This window comes from Ailuropoda melanoleuca, chromosome 14, assembly GCF_002007445.2.
Source record: "Ailuropoda melanoleuca isolate Jingjing chromosome 14, ASM200744v2, whole genome shotgun sequence".
NCBI lineage: Eukaryota > Metazoa > Chordata > Mammalia > Carnivora > Ursidae > Ailuropoda > Ailuropoda melanoleuca.
Window position 1 is genome coordinate 32,061,799 of NC_048231.1, and position 21,844 is coordinate 32,083,642.

Genomic DNA, 21,844 nt, shown 5'->3' on the forward strand with positions numbered 1-21,844 from the left:
CCAAGTAGAGTAGCTCAGTTTGATGCTCAGGATATCCTGTTTGTATTACTTTTGCTATGTAAGCCTTGTAATTTTGTCTGAAAGATTTTAAAATTTAATTGAGCCTACTCTCCTTTAAGTTTAATCTCACAAGCTCTGAAGAATTGCTTAATCCAAGTGGTTATTGCATACATTTATAAAATTTCTTTCAACTAAAAAAACTTCAGATTTAACTTCTTAAAAGCTAATGCAGTGAACATTAATGAACTTATCTGTGAAAATACTTCCGAAGCAGAAATTTTCCTAAGGCATTTTGTGTATATTTGTTTTAAAATTTCTCTTTAACTTATAGCCACATGTTTTTCCTTTGGCAAATTAGTTTTCACTTGTGTTTTTTAGAACAGATTTTGAAAACTGGTGTTATTTACCTCCTGAGATTTATCATCCTTGTTTCCTTAGTTTGGGTCAGCTTTGCCAGTTTCAAGTGCTGACAAGTTTCGTGTTCTCCTTTCTAATTTATAGGTCATGCTTCTAGTTCCAGGTTATTCAGTGGAGGATCCTGTAAAAAAAAAAAAAAAAAAATCCCCCCCCATGANCTCCCCATGACTTTTTTTTAGCCTATTCATGACCTCTTGGGTTTCTGTTCTTAGTGTAGTCAGAATTGTAGCATGCTTATAATTTAGACCATTCTAATAATTCTATCACTTGAAAATGTTTCTGGGTGTTAGACCTTATGTTAGTGTTCTTTCCCCTCCTTTGGTGATCTTTGGCAGTATGCTGTCATTATTTCTCCCTGTTTATTTAAAAGAAAACTTTTATTTATGTATGAATTAACAGTAATGTGTTCTTGATGTTTACATAGAGAAAAATTCAATGTTTAACCTTTTTTGATACTTTATTATGTTATATTTGAAGTACTTTATTCCTTAGTAATTAACATGTCTAATACAGTGAACAATAGCTGTCAACTTCTGCCTTTTCCCTGAGTTCTTTTGTTTGGAGTAGACAATTGAGGAGAGTTTAGATAAGTTTTGTTTTAACATACAGCAGTTGATGATTTGTAATAAGTTCCTACTCGATACTTCTACTGAATTCTTTTGCCTAAACTCTGGCTTACAATTAGGAAATTAGGAAATGGAGAGTCTTTTTTTTTCTTTTAATTTTTTATTTATTTATTTGACAGAGATAGAGACAGCCAGCGAGAGAGAGGGAACACAAGCAGGGGGAGTGGGAGAGGAAGAAGCAGGCTCATAGCAGAAGAGCCTGATGTGGGGCTCGATCTCATAACACTGGGATCACGCCCTGAGCCGAAGGCAGACGCCCCACCGCTGTGCCACCCAGGCATCCCAGGAAATGGAGAATCTTGTTCTACTTACCTGCGACCGCAGATACCTTACTCTAGATATCAGTGACAAGGCTTCTTTTTTAGGAGAGCTTANCCCCACCGCTGTGCCACCCAGGCATCCCAGGAAATGGAGAATCTTGTTCTACTTACCTGCGACCGCAGATACCTTACTCTAGATATCAGTGACAAGGCTTCTTTTTTAGGAGAGCTTACTTGTTTTCTATTTTGCTTTTATTGTTTGCTAGTGAACCGGCTCTTCTAAGTTGTCTGTATTTCTCAGACACAGAACACAAGTTTCATCCAGTTCTGGAATTTACAAAGCCCTTCAGAAACAGATGGGTCCTCTCATTCTTAGACTAGAGGTTTTTTTTTTTTTTGTTTTTTTTAAAAGAGATCTGATATCTCCTTTAGTTTCTTGTGGCTCATCTACCTTGAAGGAGGTTTGCAAGGTGACTCAGAAGGCGAACACTAGTTCAGTTGTGCATAGGTTCTCCAGCGGAGTTCTTTGTATTCCTACCATCTCACCACCTCCTGGGGGAAAGTGGGATTTCACCTTTAGGCTAGCTTCGGAAGGGATAAACCGCACACTGCCTGAAAGGTTCTTTCTTTGTTGGGATTCCGGGGAAGATGTGGGATTGTCTAATAGATGAGTTCCAGACTTTGCCTCTGTTACAGCCTCTTCTGCCCTTATATCGTGCCTTTTATTTTAAATGTACTGTGTGCCTTTTTTTTTCATCATACTTCCTAATGCTATAGAACCTCATACTGAGACCGGCTTTTTTTTTTTTTTTAAGATTTTATTTATTTATTTATTTGAGAGAGGGAGTGCAGGGTGGGAGGAGGAGGGAGAAAGAGAGAGGGAGGAACAGAGGGGGAGGGAGAAGGATAAGCAGACTGGGCTGAGCAGGGAGTACAGAGCCTGTGTGGGTTAGATCCCAGGACCCTGAGATCATGACCTCAGTGGAAACCAAGAGTCAGATGTCAACCCACTGAGCCACCCAGGTGCCCCCTGATTTTTTTTTGTCTGCTTTTCAGATTGATTTTTGAGTGCTTTGCCTTTACCTTTGTATTGGATATTGGGTATTTAATATCCAGATGCCCCCCCCCACCCCGCGTCTCTGAATGTCAGATTTATCTCTTTAGTTTTCTTATTTTGTACAGTAAATCTCTTTTGGAATCTTAGGGTAAATTAGAATTCAGACAAATGTGTTTGCATCACACATGCTTTATACCAGTGGGGTTCTGATAGCTTTTAAATTGAATCTAATATATAAAACATTATCTGTAGAGTACTGTCATCCAATGAAAAACAAATTACATGGTTCATCATCTCACTCTAAAATATGGCAGATCAATTGTTAATGTAGTTTTCATAATTAAGCTTAGAACATTACGGTATTTGAAGACATGACACAGATGAATTTGTGGTTTTGCATAAATACGATGCTGATACCAGCCATCTGTGGCATTTAGTGCAGAAGCAAAACAGCTTTCCTAATAGTCACAGCTTGTGGCTTTGTCAAAATCCCATCGCATCATCTTTTTCCTCTTCTCTGTCGTCTTTGTGATTTTGGCATATATTTTAGGAAAGTACTTAAAATATGTGAATAATTTTGTTAGAGAAGAGCCCTAAATTTGTATACTATGCTTTCATTAGGTAAGTCTTTACTTACCTCTCTCTAATTGCCTACCAGATAAATTCCAGACCCTCAAAACTTGGCATAAGGGACTCCATCTTAGCTGTGCAGTGTAATGTTCCTTCAGGCCCTCAACTCTGTTTTTTTTTTTTTTAAATGGCTTGATTGAGCTGTAGTTTCTTTGCCATACATTTCACCCATTTAAAGTGTGCCGGTTAGTGGATTTTAGTGTATTCACAGAGTTGTGCAGCCATCGCCACGATCAATTTTAGCACATTTTCATCATCCCCCAAAGAAACCCCGTACCTATAAGCAGTCACTCCTCACTTCTTTCCACCCCTTCCAGCCTTTGGGAATCACTAGTCTGCTTTCTGTCTCTACAGAGTTGCCTATTCTCTGGACATTTCATGTAAATGAAATTATACAGTATGTGGCCTTTTGTGACTGACTTCTTTCATTTAGCATAGTGTTCAAGGTCCATCCATGTTGTAACATGTGTCAGTGCTTTCTTTCTGTTGTTGAGTCCTATTGCACTGTGTGGGTATATCACGTTTTGGTTATTCATTCATCAGTTGATAGACACACTGGGGTTGTTTCCACTTAGTCCTTTACTTCTTGAAGCAGTCCTGCTGGCCCCTTCACTGTTACTCACATTCATCGTGTTCATCCTTACGTCTGCTTTTCCCGGTCCTGGAGGGCCTTTCATTACACCTGTTCAATATTTTCCATCTCCAGGATCCAGCTATGATCTTGCATCTTTCATAAAGCCTTTCTCAACTGCTGAAACCACGTGGATCCCAGGCTTCTCTGAGCTCCCATATCACTTATGGATGGCCTCCCTCAAGGAGTGATTAATCACTACACTGTATTCCTTAACCTGTGTGTGCGCGGGAACATTTTCTTTAATTGTAAGTTCCTGGAGGGCAAGCATCTGTTATGTTGTGGCTGTTTTGGTCTTTCTTGTTTTGTGCTGTGATATAAATATATACCTCTTAATAAAGTGTATTATTTAATTTAAGATGGCCAACATGCCAGATGAATTAAGATACTTCTGGTTTTTTTGTATTATAGGCAATATAGAATCAGACAGATTTAGGTTATAGCCTATTCTACTGTTTATTATCTGTGTAACCAGAAACACATTACTTATGATTATTAAGCTCTCTTTTTTTCATCTGTAAAATGGAAATAGCAATTCCTGTTTCCCAAGGTTGTGTTATGGGTGGAGCTCTACCACAGAATAGGTACCCAATTCATGTTAATTTCCTTCTGTCTTCTTCCCCCAGTCCCTACTTCCTTGTTACTTAGGTTCTCATGGTACCTTTCACACTTTTAAAAGAGGATAACAATATTAATTTTACCTTCCAATAATTTAGGAAAGTAACTGGCAAGTAAAGTATGTCAACTGAAGTTTATGAAAGATGCCTATTAACTTTCTGTGCTAATAGTATTTATCAGAAACCAGAATCTTCACAAATTATAATTAAGCATTTTAAAACTTGAGTGATAAGGTCAGCCTGTTGTACGGATTTATATTTTCTTACCAAATGACCTTATCTTTTTTTTTTTTTTAAAGATTTTTATTTATTTATTCGAAGAGATAGAGACCGCCAGCGAGAGAAGGAACACAAACAGGGGGAGTGGGAGAGGAAGAAGCAGGCTCATAGCAGAGGAGCCTGATGTGGGGCTGGATCATAACGCCGGGATCACGCCCTGAGCCGAAGGCAGACACTTAACCGCTGTGCCACCCAGGCGCCCCACGAAAATGACCTTATCTTAAGCAATATTTGCTCTTAACGTTATGCATGCATTGTGTGGATTGGTTAGTGTTAACCTCACTTTTGTGTTGAATGCTTTTATAGTCACTTTACACTGTGAATTTTTTAAAAGAGTTCTTTATTTCAGAGAGAGAGAGAGAGAGTGCATGAGATAGGGAGCACATGAGCTCGCATGAGCCAGGTGAGGGGCAGAGGGAGAGGGAGAGGCAGAGAATCCCAAGCAGATTCCCCGCTGAGGGCAGAGCCCAGCGCAGGGCTTGGTCCCAGGACCCTAAGATCATGACCTGAGCTGAAATCAGGAGTTGGCTGGGTAACCTGACTGAGCCACCCAGGCGCCCCTCGCTGTGAGTTTTAAAACATTTTGCACTTTGCCTTCCAGGGATAGTCAGGTAAAATGCATAAATTAGGAACTTTTACCCTCTGCCCCCAACCCCCAGTTTTTTTTTTAAAGAAGTAAGTACTCCCCCTAGTGATGTCACAGAGGGAGATTTCTGCAGCCAAATCTGGAAATGAACAAAAGTACTGTAAACTGTGGCTTCTGGAGACCTTTGCATTCAAGATTAGAACAGGACGGCAGTAAGATAGCGGGGAAGAACTTCACTGATAAGCTTGGCTACCTGGCTAGGTTTTGATTGTTTTGTCTTTCAAAATACCTATCACGTTGTGAAAAGTTGTGTGAAAACCTCCTTTGTATGCCCTTCTTTCTAAGATTGTCTATATTCCCATGCTTCTTTTATTTTCACTATTGTCTTTATTTCTTTTTTTGATGCCTTCTGCCTTTTAATACTGTTTCAGTAAAGTGGGTATATAAGGGATGTGTATGAGTGTGTGTATGTATGTAGGGGATGCTTGAGCGTCTAGTATTACTTTGCCTAGTTTTCTTGAATGATGTACAGAAGAGCCTTTTTAACCCCTCACAAGTGGAATGGATAGTTGGTTAGTTAATCCAAAAAAATTGGTCAGCATGGGGAATCATAAAAATGATACCTACATTCAACGTTTTACTTTTGTGTAAAAAAATATGTATTTGTTTGCTAGTCTTTTGCTGTAGGTCCATTGCCTTTTCTTTGAGAAGAGGTCTGCTGATTACAGTTCAGGATCTGCTTTCTTGCATTGATTACCCCCATAATGCCCTTATAATGTCAAGTTTATGTTTCTTTAAAGCTGAGTGAGAATCGGAAGATAGTTTAGGAAGCATTTGGACAGCATGGTCCTAGAGTTTTTGATTTTCTGCTCATCTTTTGCAAGTTGTCTTGTTCTTCCTATTTCAATAGCAATTTTCTTCGGCAAATTATCTTTATTGAGTGTTTTAAAACTCTCAATTTCGTTTTCGTAAAAATGACTTCCTTTTTGTGTCATGTTTCTGCAGTATTTAATTAAATTATGTAATTGCAATAGCCAGTGAAAATGGGATAAACTGGTCTGAGAACAAATGCAGCCAACTCTTGGTTACAAATCCACTAGACCAGAAGCCTGTGAGCATTCTAGAAAGTAGCCTATTCGCTATGAGCTTCCAGCCGGCCTTTGGCAGAGAAGTGGGGAGTGTTGTTTAGTTGGAAGAGTCTCTTAACACCATGTCGGGAGAGATACTATCCTTTTTCAAAGCATGCACTGTGATGACCTTTCTTCGTCCTTGGTTACCCATGATATTTCTCTCTTGTTTCTGCATTGAGTTTGGACCATGGTCTGGTCTGTTATTCCTTTACTTTTGTATACTTAAAAAAAAAATTAATGAATTAGGAATCTCAGTTAAAGAGTCTTTCTTTCTTTCTTTCTTTCTTTCTTTCTTTCTTTCTTTCTTTCTTTCTTTCGAGGTGGGGGGGAAGGTGGAGGAGCAGAGGGCGAGGGAGAGAATCTTAAGCAGGCTTCACACCCAGCGTGGGGCTCAGTCTCACGACCCTGAGATCATGACCTGAGCCGAAATCAAGAGCCGGATGCTTAACTGACTGAGCCACTTAGGCGCCCCAAAGAGGTGCTTTTATAGGCATATTTTTTGTCTTGTTTTTTAAAACAAGCTTTTTGAACATCTGCAGAAATGTGCACAAATCCTAAATATATAGCTTGTTGAATTTTCATGAGTGAACACACCCATGTAATCAGCACACAGATTAAGAAATAGAACACAATCTACCATATTAGCCTAGTACCTCCCTTCTACCCCTGTCTAGTTTCTCCTGCTCCCTGCAAGGGGTAACTACCATCCTGACTTTTAACATCATAGATTAGTTTGCCTGATTTTGAACTTTGTATAGTAGGAACCATGGAATGTACTGTTTTGTGCTTAGCTTTTATTGAACCTTTCAAAAAGAGATTTGTCCATATTGTTGCATGGAGAAATAGATTGTTCATTTTTATTGCTGTATAGTATTCCATTATGAGTCACAATTTATTTATTCGTTCTACTGTTGATGGACATTTGGCTTGTTTCCATTTTTTTGCTCTTAGGAATAATGCTGCTAGGAACGTGATGTACAAGTCTTTTGGTGAATATGTGTGTGCATTTCTTTTAGTTATCTTCATAGAAGTAGAATTATTGGTCATTAGTATATGCATATGTCTGGCTTAAAAGATACGGCCAAACAATTTTCCAAATTGTGCCAATTTAAACTTCTATCGGCAGTGTGTGAGTGGTCCAACCTTTATTTTTAAGGAAACAAAGTGACAAACCTTCTAGTTCGTAAATTTCCTAGCATAGTGATGATGAGCGGCCGACTAATAGCCTGAAGAGGTTTCTGTTTTTGTGTGCCTGATTTACTTACACCACTGAACATTATTCTTTTTCTACAAGAATGTTCCCTATGAGAGGTCCCATTTAAAAAAAATTGCCCAAATTATCATCCTCTGTGAAGGTGATGCTTGAATGCCTTTCTGCATACAACTAGGGAGCACCTCCATTTTCCTGTTTTAGGATAGAGGGACCAGTGTCTCACCTATAAAGCGGAGTATATAATGGATTCCAGCTGTATATCTTACATTATTGCTCAGGCCAAATTACTTAAGAAGTCCTTGGCAAACCTTGAATTCCGTTTTGGAAAAGTACTAGGTCACTGAATGTAAGGGGTTTGGTGATTATTTCCACCTCCTTTTCCTTGCTTTTTGTTATGAGCATAACAATGGCATCTGCTTCTTTTTTCCTATTTACTGAAGCTTCAGAAGGCTCTCTCTGTGACATCGGTAGAAAGCAGAATGCTTTCATGGGGTCTGTAGGAAAAGCTTAACGAAAGAGTAAACTATTTTCATCAATGTAAAAGTGACCCACATCATGTCGTTAGAAAGATCTGGAGCTCACTAACATGATGCAATTATGAGAGATTTGGGCACTTTTTATCTTGTTAAGTATAGTCAGAGATTAATAATGGAAAAGATTTGTAATGCAACTAATGGTTACTTTAGAATAAATCTTAAGAGTTTAAGTTAAAAGGTACAGAATATTTATTGAGTACTTGTATGTGTTAGGCATCACCTGGGGAACGAATGACATTATACCAGCAGATACTTGTGTTCAAGGAAGTACTTGTTTAAGGAAGCAAAAGCATTTTTCTTGGAGTTCAGTAGAACAGAGTTCATCCCCGGTTAGCAAGTGTGTTGGGTGTTGAGAAGGCAGGACATTGTGTTAGAAATACTTTATGTTAAGACAAACCCAGATTTATTCTTAGAGGTGGGGGCTCACTCATTTACTTACTGAGAGACCTTGGGTAAGTTGCTTAGCTTCTCTGAGTCCAAGCCTCCTATTCTAAAATGAGAATAATAATACCTATACTATAGGACTGTAAGATTGGAGGAGATGTATGTAGAGGGCCCAGTGCTTGGTGCAGAGTTGTTTTAGGAAAGGATAGTTGTTTTTGGTCTTTTTATTTTTTTATTTTTAATTTTATTTTTATTTAAATCCAGTGAATTAGCATAAGGTATTATTTGTTTCAGGGTTTATTGGTGTTTTCAATCCCCTTTGCAATTCAGAACGTATTTTATAAGTGTATGTATGGAGTGTATGGGAAACTTCCCATCCGGAAACTTCCTGTAGTTGTAAAGTGTTCTCTCCAGATGGTGCCCCTTTGCAATTAATCTTCCCGTGACCCTAGGCAACCAGTGATCTGCTTTTTGTCACTATAGATTGGTTTTTCCTGTTCTAGAATGTAGACATATGTTTTCATGTCTCTTGGGTGAATGCCTAAAAATAGAATGCTGGGTTATGTGGTGAATATGTTTTTTCATTTTTTATAGTTTTATTGAGGTATAACTGATATTCAATAAACTGCACATATTTTAATTGTATGATTTGATGAGTTTTGACATATGTATGAATTTTGACACACATATACACACACACACACCCCCATAAAGCTATCATCCCAACTAAGATAATGAACATGTCCATCACACCCAAAAGTAACTTTGTGTCCCTTTTTAATATCCTCTCCCTTTCCTCTGATCTTCCATCTAGTCAACCACTGATCTACTTTCTGTCACTATAGATTAGTTTGCAATTTATAGAATTTTATAGAAATGAATTATAATATCTAGTATTTTGTCTGGCATCTTTTACTCAACTTAAGTATTGTGAAGTTCATGTATAATGTTGCATGCATCAGTAGTTTATTTCTGTTTGCTATTGATAATTATTCCATTTTAAGGATATAACATATTTTGCTTACCCATTCATCTGCTAATGGACATTTGGGTAATTTCCAGTTTTTGGCTACTACACACTTAAGTGGCTATAAATATTCATGTACAAATCTTTGGTGGACACGTGCTTTCTTCCTTCTCCGTTATATAGCTAGGAGTGCAATGGCTGGGTCCCGTAGTAGATGTATATTTATATTTTTAAGAAACTGCTAAACCATTTCCAAAGTGAACTTGTAATTTTACATTTCCAGGTAGTGTGTGAGAGCTTGAGTTGCTCCATATACTCGTTGACATTTGGTATGATCAGTCTTTTTAGTTTTAAGCCATTTAATGGCGTGTCTAGTGGTCTCGTGTAGTGGTGTTTCATTGTATTTGTAATTTGGATTTCCCAAATGATCAATGGCCGTTGAGCATTTTTACATAAGCCAGCCATATATCTTGTTTAGGGAAGTGTCTGTTCAAAGCTTTTGCTCTTTGGTTAGATATATGTTTTGCAGATATTTTCTCCCAGTCTGTGGCTTTTTAATTTTTATAAAAGTATTTTTCAGGGAACAAAGGGTATTTGCTTTGTTGTGGTCTAATTTTGATGAGGTCTAATTTATTGCTTTTTTTCCTTTATAACTAGTACTTTCTGTGTTGTATTTAAGAGATTTTTGTCAACTTCAAGTTCATTAAGATTTTTTTCCCTTTGTTTTCTTTTAGGAGTTTTAAGGTGTTAGCTCTTAATTTTAGGTCTCTGATCCATTTCTAGGCAAATTTTGCATATGGTGAAGGTAAAGTTTGAGGTTAATTTTTTTGCACATGGCTATAAAGTGCAATAGAAAGGGCCAGTTTACGAGTGTAAAAATCAGGGGATGTGGCATTTGTGTCTGTGATCACATTCAAGTCACTTAAGTTCTTCAGGCACCGTTCCCCCCACTTCTCTCCATATAATACAATGGGTTGGGCCTGATAGAGTTTAAGGCTCCATCTTGCTTCAGCAGGGTGTCCCTCAATTCTAAGACAGAGATGTTGAATCCCAGTTTATTATTTCATCCACTAGGTGGTGCTAATGGTCATCCCTGTAGGGCAGAAAGCCCTTGGGGAGGTGAAGTTTCACAGCTTTTTAAAAAAGTGTCATTTGCTAGGTAAATAGTCATAATTCAGAAAGTGCCCGTGTTTCATTAAGGATTGCATGCAATAATATTATGATTAAAGAAAAGATACTGTTCATTTTGCTGAACTAAAATCAGAAAATATTTCTTTGAAGAGTTCTGTACATTATAGATTTGGTTTGAATATGCTTTGGGCAGAATGAGAGTTAAATGGCTAGCATAAACATATTTACATGTTCATGCATGAAAAATCAGACTGAGAAGTCTGACTGGCTTAGAATTGTCATATAAATTCTCTTGGTAAAAAGTTTATAAACCGTGTTTGCTTAGAAATTCTCTTGGTAATAAAATTAAACTATATTTGCCTGAAAAGTAGGTAGTCTTGAAGAGAGAAAGGATTCACGAAAGTATAGCCTGGGCTTGTTGGGGAGAGGACACCTCACCTTGCAGCTCTGATAATGGTGGGGAGGGAGGGGGATGGTGTGTACACGTGGATGGTATATATGCATATCTCACCTAATTTTACAGTTATTTGGGGGATTTTCCCAGATATCTTTCTGTTATTGGTTTCTAGTTTAATTCTGTAATTCTGTAATGGTCACAGGACATACTTTACTTTGCTTGACCTCAGTTCTTTTAAATTTGCTGAGATTAGTTTTATGGCCCAGAACATGGTTGATCTAGGTGAATGTTCCATGTATACTTGAAAAGCTTGTGCATTCTGTCATTGGGTATAATGTTCTATAAATGTGAATTAGGTCATGTGGGTTGATGGTATTTTTCAGGTGTTCTATATCTCTGTTATTTTCTATCTACTTATTCTACTGATTACAAAGACTGGAGTATTGAAGTCTCTAACTATAAATGCGGATTTGTCTACCCCTTTCAAATCTGTCAGTTTTAGTAGTAGTTCGGGTATTTTGATTTCTGTATTTAGGTACATACAGTTAGGATCGTTATGTTTTCTTGGTGATTTAACCCCTTTATAGTTACGTAATATTTGTCTTTATCCCTAGAAATACTCTTTGTTTTGAAGTATACTTTATCTGAAATTAATATACTCACTCCAGCTTTCTTTTGGTTAGTGTTTACACAGTGTATCCTTTTCTGACTTTTTGCTTTTTTTTAAATTGAATTTGATTTTTAATTAATTTATTTATTTGAGAGAGAGAGCCCAGAAAGAGAGGGAGAAGCAGACTCCCCGCTGAGCAGAAAGCCTGACATGGGGCATGATCCTAGGACCCTGAGATCATGACCTGAGCCAAAGGCAGATGTTTAACTGACTGAGCCACCTGGGCACCCCTGACCTTTTGGTTTTTTTAAAAATATAGTTCTGGAGGGAATTATTTTAGGTCTCCAGAAAAGTCACAAAAGTAGTTAAAAGAGCTCCCATATACGTTTCACCAGTTTTCTCTAAAGCTAGTATCTTACATAACCTTGGTACTTTTGTCAAAACTAAGAAATTAACATTGGTACATCACTATTAACTAAACTATAGACTATTTGGATTTTATCAGTTTTTTTCACTCTTTTCCTCCAGGATACCACATTGCATGTAGTTGCCATATCTCCTTAGTCTCCTCTTGGCTGCGTTGCTTTCCTAGTCTTGCCTTGCTTTTCAAGATCTTGGTAGTTTTGGTGAGTGGTCAGATATTCTGTAGAATGTCTCTCAAGTTGTATTTGTGTAATGTTTTTCTCATTATTAGATTGGGGTTATGGGCTTTTGGGAAGAATACCGTAGAGGGGAAATGTCTTTCTCATCCCATAATTTCAGGGGGGTACATGCTATCATCACGATTTATCACTGGTGATGATAATCTTGGTTCCTTGGTTAAAGTAGTATCTCCCAGGTTCGTCCCCTGTAGGTGTGGTGAGAGAGGACCTCCCTTGTTTTTGATTTTAGGGGGAAGGCATTCAGTCTCTCACCATTAAATATGATGTAAGTATTCCTAATTTGCTGACAGTTTTTATCATGAATGGGTGGTGAATCTTGTAAATATTATTTTTCTGAATCTATTGATTTGATGTATGGCTTTTCTAACTTAGTTTTTTTTAATATGCTGAAATTACATTGATCAATTTTCAAATGATGAACCAATCTTGCATTCTTGGGATGAAATCTACTTGGTCATGATATATGAGTCTTTTTTCAGTGTTTCTGGGCTCTATTTGCTAGTATATTTTTGAGGATTTTTGCGTCTAATGTGATGAAAGATATTGATCCTATAACTTTCTTTTCTATGGTTTGGGTTTTAGGAAGATGCTCATGAAATGACTTGGGAAGTGGTTTCCTATTTTCTGGAAGAGGTTGTGTAGAATTGGTGTTATTTCTCCCTAAAATGTTTAAAAAAAATTTTTTTTAAGTAATCTCTACCTCTAACACGGGGCTTGAGCTCAAAACCCTGAGATCAAGAATCACATGCTCCATCAGCTGAGCCAGCCAAGTCCCCCATATTTCTTCCTTAAATGTTAGGTAGAAGTCACCAACGAAACCATCTGGGCCTGGGATTTTCTTTTTCTTTCTTTTTTTTTTTTTTTTTTAAAGGTTTTTAACTAAAAATTCAATTATTTATTAGATATTGGGCTCTGTGGGTTGTCTATTTCTTCTTGAGTGGGTTTTGGTAGTTTTTGTCTTTCAAAGTACTGAACTGTATTCCATCTAAATTATTGGATTTATGGGCATTGAATTAGGCTATGCTAGTATTCCCTTTTAATGTTTGTGGGATCTGTACTGATGTCCCCTCTTTGATTGCCTATACTGGTAATTTGTGTTTTCTCACTTTTTTTTCTTGTTTGCATTTGGGGTCTATCAATTTTGTTGATCTTTTAGAAGAACCAGCTTTTGGTTTTCTTTTTCTTTAATGTTTTTCTGTATTGTAATGTTTTCTGTATCAATTTCATTGATTTTTATTTTGTATTTAGTATTTCCTTCGTTCTGCTTACTTTGCATTTAATTTTCCCTTCTTTCTCTTATTTCTTAAGGTGGAATCCTAGTTTATTGATTTTAGATTTTTATTTTAGTACATGCATTTTAATGCTATGTATCTCCCTGTAGGCACTGCTTTAACTGCATTCCACGAATTTTGATGTTTTGTGTCTTCATTGTCATTTAGTTGAAGTAAAAATACTTTCTTTCTGGGGCACCTGGGTGGCTCAGTTGGTTAAGCTTCCATGTCCGACTCTTGATTTCAGCTCAGGTCTTGATCTCAGGGTCTTGAGATCAAGCTCTACCTTGCACTCTAAGCCCAGCCTGGAGTCGGCTTGAGATTCTCTCCTTCCCTCTGCCCCTCCCCCTTGTTCATGTGGACACGTAAACACTCACTTTCTCTCTCTCTCTAAATAAAAGCTTAAAAAAAAAAACCCCAACACACTTTCTTTCAAGACTTCTGTGACTCAGGAGTCACTGAGAAGTGTATTGTTTAATTTCCACATAGTGGGGGATTTTCCGGGTATCTTTTTGTTACTGATTTCTTGTTTAGTTCCATTACAGTTTGAGAATGTACTTTCCCTGATTTCTGTGACTACCTCTTCCTTCCCCATAACAGCGCTGATTTAATTTCTTACTATTCCCTTCTTTGCTTGGTGTGTATTAGAGCCATCTTTGCTCTTCATTAAACATACCAGGTATATAGCTACCTCGGATTTTGCACTTGCTCTTCCTTCTGCTCTTAATATGTTTTCCTCGGATATCTGCATTGCTAGGTCTATTATTTCCTTCACATATTTACTCATATGTGGGTTGCTTGTTTATCTCAGATAAGTGGCACCATCATCTGTTTCATGTCACAGGTTAAAAACCTGTGCGTATTGTTAATCTTTCCTTTTCCTCATTTTTGATATTTAAGCAGATTAAATCTTCTTTTACAAAATAGGAATGTTCACAACGTTTCTGTAGTTTTCTGATATAGGCATTAAAAAGCTCCCACATTTCTTTATTCAAGATGGTTTTTAAATACTGGATTAGCAGAAACCTGCTGAAGGATCAGAATTCCAGTGTTTGTCATTTCTTTTGGTACCTTAGTGGGTAGATAGATGTGGCCTCTTTTTTTTCTTTTTCAGGAAAAAATTTTCTTAATGTTCCAAAACAACATATATTTTATTAGCTCTAGTTTCTTATTTGTTATATGGAATCTATATATGTTTTTATATATATATTTACATATATATATAAAATTAGTTGAGACTAATTTTGTTTCTTTTTATTAGGCAGTGAGAGCTGTAAAATTTGTGTTTTTCTTCTAATCCTTGTTGCTAAGAGACAGAGCACAGCCACTAACCAGCTGTGTGACCTTGGGAACATCATTTAGCATCTCTATTCTGTTAGTAAAGTGAGGGAGATGTACTTAGTCATGCTGTTAAGACCCTTTCTGGCACTATGACTGTACACTTAATTAGGTGTTCACTGCAGTTATCAGCTTACCTTCATTTCTCTATTCCTTCAAAAATATTTACTTATCTGTAGTTTAAAAAAAGCTCAGGATAGGGGCACCTGGGTGGCTCAGTCGGGTAAGCATTGGACTCTTGGTTTCAGCTCAGGTCATGATCTCAGGGTCCTCAGACTGAGCCCCGCATCTGGCTTGGCACTGTGCTGAGTCTGCTTGTCCCTCTCCCTCTGCTGCTCGCCCCCCTCCCTTTAAATCTTTAAAAAACAAAAAAGCTCAGGGTATACAAATCAACCCTGATTCTTTTGACTCGTATTTTAAAAAAATATTAAAGTGTTCAGTATTTTGCATATTTAAATGTGTGCTTCTCTAAATCCTTTTGTGCAGGTAAAGAGTTATAAATAAGAATAAAATGACTTATTATTTCATCAAATCATTATTTTGTAGTAAAAATCATTACATATTGTGATTTAAAAACTCCATTTACTCCTTAGTGTCTTTATGATTTCCACATAAGTAGCACATGGACCTAGTCTTATGGACAACATATTAAAATAATTTAGGTAAGATATATATCATGTTTTACTCATATATATGAGTGAATTTACTCATGTGTATCCATACTTACTCATTGAATTACATATGGTATAATTAGCAATTATATTTCCATAGACGGTATTTTTCTTTTAAAATAATTAGAGGACTGGTGATTCATATATTGCTAGAAGAAATGATAGGAATGTCTAAGCTAATTCTTTAAGGGGCAGCAGGGATAAAATTGACTTTGTTTCTCTTGAAGAAGAAAATATATGCATGAAATTAACTAGTTAATTAAATTATTTATTTATTTATTTATAAAATATTTTATTTATTTACTTGAGAGAGAGGGAGAGAGAGAGAGAGCAAGCATGACTGAGCCAGAGGGGTAGAGGGAGAGGGAGAAGCAGACTCTCTGATGAGCAGGGAGCCCGATGCAGGGCTCAATCCCAGGACTCTGGGAGCATGACCTGAGCTGAAGGCAGACACTTAACCGACTGAGCCACCCAGGTGCCCCAGTTAATTAAAAATTTTTAAAATAGATTTTATTTTTAAGTAATCTCTACCCTCAACATGGGACTTGAATTTATAATCCCAGGATCAAGAATCACATGTTCCACTGACTGAGCCAGCCAGGCCCCCAAGAAATTAATTTAATAGTTATTTAGAACCTCATGAGAAATACTATGAGAGAGAGGGAGAGAGAGAGAGAGCAAGCATGACTGAGCCAGAGGGGTAGAGGGAGAGGGAGAAGCAGACTCTCTGATGAGCAGGGAGCCCGATGCAGGGCTCAATCCCAGGACTCTGGGAGCATGACCTGAGCTGAAGGCAGACACTTAACCGACTGAGCCACCCAGGTGCCCCAGTTAATTAAAAATTTTTAAAATAGATTTTATTTTTAAGTAATCTCTACCCTCAACATGGGACTTGAATTTATAATCCCAGGATCAAGAGTCACATGTTCCACTGACTGAGCCAGCCAGGCCCCCATGAAATTAATTTAATAGTTATTTAGAACCTCATGAGAAATACTACAGGGGCAATAGTGTTGTTGTTTTATTTAAATTAGATTCTTGCTTTGTGGAGATACTGTCCTGACCCTGACAGTAATTACCTGGTTGACTTGAACAACTTCCGTACTGTATAGATGTCGGTTTCTTCATTGTCACGATGTGAGGGGGTGAATTATGTTTCCACAGATTTGGAAATTATGTCACGGAGATGATCACTGCTTTAGGCCGTCTTCAACACACTCTGTTCTAACCTCTCCTTAGCAGTAGAGGAAAGGAGCCATTTCAGGCAGATTTTGCATATTGATTTTGGGTTGACCGATGAGCTTTTACATTTTATGATTGATTTGTGTTACGTTTCTTCTGATTTGGTGCTTCATTTGCAGTAGTATCAGTCAAGCAGACGGGAACCACTGTATGTTGTCTGGGACTCTCTTTCTGGGTTATATTATCCACCCCTAGATTTTCAATGATGATCTCTATGACAGATTTTCCAAATCTGTGGCTATGACCATGGGTTTTTCTTGTGAACTTTGGGCCAGGTCTGCCTGCTGGGTGTCTCCACTAGGATGTCTCTACCGGAATGCTTTGCTGGCTCTTTAAACTTAGTGTGCCCCAAACCGAATTCTTCACTTTTTATCTAAATGTGCCTTCACTTGTCATTGGAGCTTGACCATCTTTTCAAATCATCCTGGAGGGAAATCTGGGAATGATTTTGTACTCTTCCTTTCTCCCTCGGTAATTGGTTTTATATCAAGTCCTATTGATTTTATTTCTGCAAGAAGCCATTTCTTCTTTTTCCACTCTAATTCAGATACACAGAATGAGAATGCTTTGTTTTTATTGTTTTCTTTCTACTTCCAGAGCACAACGACTGGCAAATCATAAGTGTTCAGTACATCATTGTAAAATGATTGCATGAACCCCATCTGGCATGGAACCTTTGAACGCACTGTTCCTTCGACTCTCTCTTTTCACCTATTCCTACTCATTTTCAGGTCTCAGCTCTTCAAGGAAGCCCTCCCTTGGCCTCTAAATTAAGTGATTTTCTCAGATGTACTGTTCCTTGATAGGTCTGTGCACACTTGAGATGATTTAATTGATTGTCATGTAATGCTTGTCTTCTCTGCCTGTGAAGCTCTAATAAGGCAAGGGCCGCTTAGCTCACTGCCGAGGCTATAATAAGCACTTAGTCAGTCCTTGCCATCTGACAAGGTCTGTGGCTGGGCATAAAGCGTCATTAGATTACGTTGGAGAATCCAGAACCAGTGCGTCGCAGCAGCAGGTCCTGATTAAGTACGTCCTGACTAATGGAACTTACCAGTCCTCCCGCGTTCTGTAGATTAAGTAATCAGGTCTCTTCCCCTTCCTATGAGAGCAATTTGTCATCTTTTCTTCCTGTAGGTACCAGGGATTCTGCCTGCTTTGATCCCTTGTTTTACTCTTCTGTTTCCCCTCCTGGGTTCCTCTCTCACTGGGCTGGCAGCGACGTAAACCGAAGCTTCTTAGCTATCCCTTCTCCCCCGCTGTGTCCTGATATGTCTATATAGTCTTTAAAAGTAGTTTTAAAAAGATTTTTACTACTGTGTTAATGGAGAAGTGGAAAGATTGATTACAAAAATAATCAGAGAGATAACAGTGTTCCCAGAAATCTTCCAAGTTTGTACAGTTATTCCTGAACTTGTATTTTGCATACCTTTCAACATTTCTGCTCTAGTTTATTTATGTAGGACAGACCTTGGTAATCTTTCCTTTTACTCTTCGCAGAATACTGTGGAACAATGATTTTCTACTGTTTTTTACCATGACCTATAGTAATTTTAAATTGTGACCTGGCGTGTATCCAAAAGTTTGCCTGTGTGTGTGTGTGTATATGTATATATACATATATTGTGTATATATGTATGTATGTATATAACTGAAACTAAATTTTAATAATTATTATCCTTCTATGTATAATAAAATAAAAACATATCAAAGTTAGCATCAAATAGAGTCTTGATATAGTTAATAATTGACCCATAATAAGTTCATTCCACACCAGGTCAAGTGAGGATAATAGTGCTCGTCTTGTAAAATTGCCGTGAGGTTTGCTGTGGGATATGAGGGAGAAAGGGAAGGTGAAAGTAATTCCAAGATGTGTACCTGGAGAGTCAGAGGGCTGTTTGTTCCTCTGTTGGTAGACTGAAGGGGAAAGGAGCTCACTAGGTGATCTATGAAGTAGGAGGGCCACTCAAAAGGAAATGCTCTCTGTATAACTGAGTTCAATCAAGAGAGGAGATTGTCTTTTCGTCACAGTGAACATGCCCCTTCTGCGTACTATATTGATGTGACACTGTGATAGTAAAAGATATAGAGTGGAAATTGTCAGCTAAAGAATTTATTGTAACATGACTATTACTAAATAAATCATGTGCAGATTTTTCTCTTGCAGCATTGTCAACTTAGAGACATTTTTAGGCTGACAGCTTAGCCACTTCTTATGATGTGACATTATCCTGGGTATAGCGGCCCTAGGTTAGGTATGGGCTTAGAAGTCATAGCTGGAATCCTGTCTGGCTCTAATCTTTAGTAGTTGGTTGGCTTTGGGTTAGTTGCATTTAATTTTTCCGGGCCTCAGTTTCCTCAATGGTAAAGTCAGGATAGAAATACATTGCTCATATATTGTGAAGATTAATGTGATTATGTGAAGTGTCTTGCCTGGCACATTGTAGATCCTTAAATGTTAAGTTTTCTTTTACCCTTCCTTTGGTACTATTCAAAAATGTAATACGTTTCTCTGTGATTCTGAGCATAATGACTAAGCAGGGTCGAATGGTTCCCTAACTACATAAAAGGTGGAACTTGGAAGACTTAACATTATCCAGGATTTGATTTTATAGTACTGACATGGGAAAATATGCCACGTTTGAAAGGTGACTGCTATTGTGGGTTGGTATTCTGTATCTTCTGCATTAGATTCCTGAGTCATCTTTGTCTCAAAAGAAGGTTTTGTCTTTCTTGGAAGTTTAATTCTCTGAGCTAATCATTTAATTTATTTTGCTCCATTCATTAAAGCAAACTGTTTAATAATTTACTTTGAGTAAAGAAATACTTAAATGTCAACTACACGAAGTTTACTTTTTATTGCGAACTCAAATCAAGGCCTGTGTGGCTCCTGCTTCATTGTTATAAATTCAAACACAGCACCCGCAGCTTCTGTGTTACATTTTTTGAGTTTGAAATGAGAGCTGCTAGGATTAGGATCACAGACTGTGTATACACAAATCATTTGTGTTTAACAGTAGCAAAGCTAGAGTTCTCAGGTTAATTTCTCTGGTAGTGACTGACCATGTTATGTCATCATTTTTGGATGGTTATCTGTTTCTTCCCCTCCCCCATTCCCCAGGGGTTTAAGATCAAATAAACAACGAGGTTGGCCAGCTAGGAAAAGAGATAGGACTTTTTGCTATCCAGTCAGAATTCTTAGTGTGTACATCTGTCTTCCTCACTAGAGTTTGAGCTCTTCAAAGGTTGAAGCAAGGTACAAGGGTAGAGAAAATCAGCATTTTCAGTCTCCAGATCTGTTCTAACGTGCAGCTCTATTCTTTGTGGGAAGGGCATAGGTTTTATAAACTAGCACAGATAGCCTCATTTTTGGAGACCCAAGATAATTTTTCTGAAAGTGCTTTGGGCAATATGATATACTAAAGAATTTCTGGTCCTCTTCTTGATGTACCACAAATTGATTATCATTTGGTTTCCGCCAGCATCACTGAGGACCAGCTGTTTTTGAAATCATGTTTTTAAAAGCATTACATGCATAGTTATGCAGTTTTCTCTCATAATTCTCCATAGCTTAGGAGCAGGAGTGGGATGGAGAGCGTAACTGGATGGGTTTGGTATTGGCTGGGTACACGGGTTGGAAGAGAGGCAGGGTTGTGCATGGGTTTTGGAGTTATACAGTCTGGGTAACTGGGCACTAATCTTTCTAAGCCCTAGTTAACCTCATCTATAAAATGGAGCTAAGGGAAGTATCTACTCTACCTCATAAGATTGTGAGCATTACATAGTGACTACACGTAAGGTGCTCATTTAGCGTAATGCCTGGCTTGCAGTATATTAGATACTATTTTTGTTGTTGTTACTGTCAAGGGGGAGGAGAATTGAAGGAGGTGATTGGTGAGAGTGTGGTTGGAGGAACAGCCAGGCAGATTCAGGCTGCTGAGAAAGAAAAAGGCACTAGGAGGAATATTAGAAACTGGAGAATAAGAAGGAATTGACAGGTTAGAAATGGGATAGGGTAAAAAAATGGATTTAATGATAGAGAAATAGAAAGATAAGAGTTTATGGCCAGCCAGTGAGATCCCAGAGTTTGAGCATTTCCAGGTAAGGGTGAGATTGAGCCTGTGACAGTGGTTGGTGATGTTGAGACAATTTCAGTTTAAATCAAATATTTATGGAGCTTTTCTTGTATGTGAGATACTGTGCTAAGATTGGGGAATGTAAAATTTGGCAAAACATCACTGGATTAGAGGGTTCAGGAGCTGGCTCTTTGCTGTTCACCTGAATGCTGAGGTTACCCATGACAATGGTAGGATCTCGGGCAAGAAGGAAGACTGAAACTTTATTACAGTGAAGAATGCTTGAGTGGATTGACTTGTTTTTCATTGGTTGAAGATATTACTATAAATGGCTCTTTAAAATAGGTGGCATCTCCCAATGGGAATAAAATAATTAGTAACATTAATTTAGAATTTAGAAGATAGCTGTCCTAAATTCATTTATTTATCTAGTCCTTTTTTTCCTTCCTCTTTCCTTTTTAGCCACTAGTGTACATATTAGATGATTAACCCAGTTCTTTTTAGTTTTAGAGGAATGGTTTGCTGAGTCGGCTTGTGTCCTTTTTCTTTCTCAGTGAGTACCCTAGAAAGGGAACATGTCCCGAAGAAGAGCACAGCTGGCACAAAAAGGGACAGCGCATTTTGTAGCCAGGATGATGATGGTTCCTTGTGCCTTTCAGTTGAAAGGTGTAGGTTTTGAACTCTATGAAGCTTACTTTATTAAAAAAAAAAAAGGTATAACATTGAGTCAACATTTATTTTACAATTACATTTACTATATCAAATAGCAATAAAGTGAATTTTATACTGCCGATGTAAACCTATGCCGATCGTTTTTGGGTTCATTCCAATCAGGGATGCTCGCATAGATCCATGCGTGTTTGGTTTATTTACCAAACAGGAGATATTTGCAGGGCCACAGAACCCAGGAAATTTCCAGGTACGCAGGCTCAGTATCTCACTTGAACGCCTGGCCACGTCTACTCGTGTCAGTGTCTCTTTAGTCTGATGCACAACCCCTTCCCACGCTCCTCCTCCTGCTTTTCTCTAATGTGCATTTGAGCAGACTACGTGTTATTCCACCTCTGCTCACTGTTCTTTGCCACATCACTTTGAACATTGTTTCTGTGAAGA

The 21,844-nt window shown here is 37.8% G+C and overlaps 2 protein-coding genes across 2 annotated transcripts in view; both read left to right on the plus strand.

Moving 5' to 3' along the window:
* PPP4R4 (protein phosphatase 4 regulatory subunit 4) overlaps positions 1–21,844 on the plus strand; it is a 47,232-nt gene that overhangs the window by 2,325 nt on the left and 23,063 nt on the right.
* The window catches only part of LOC100480176 (serine/threonine-protein phosphatase 4 regulatory subunit 4), a 79,451-nt gene that overhangs the window by 521 nt on the left and 57,086 nt on the right, over positions 1–21,844 (plus strand). The window lies entirely within an intron of this gene.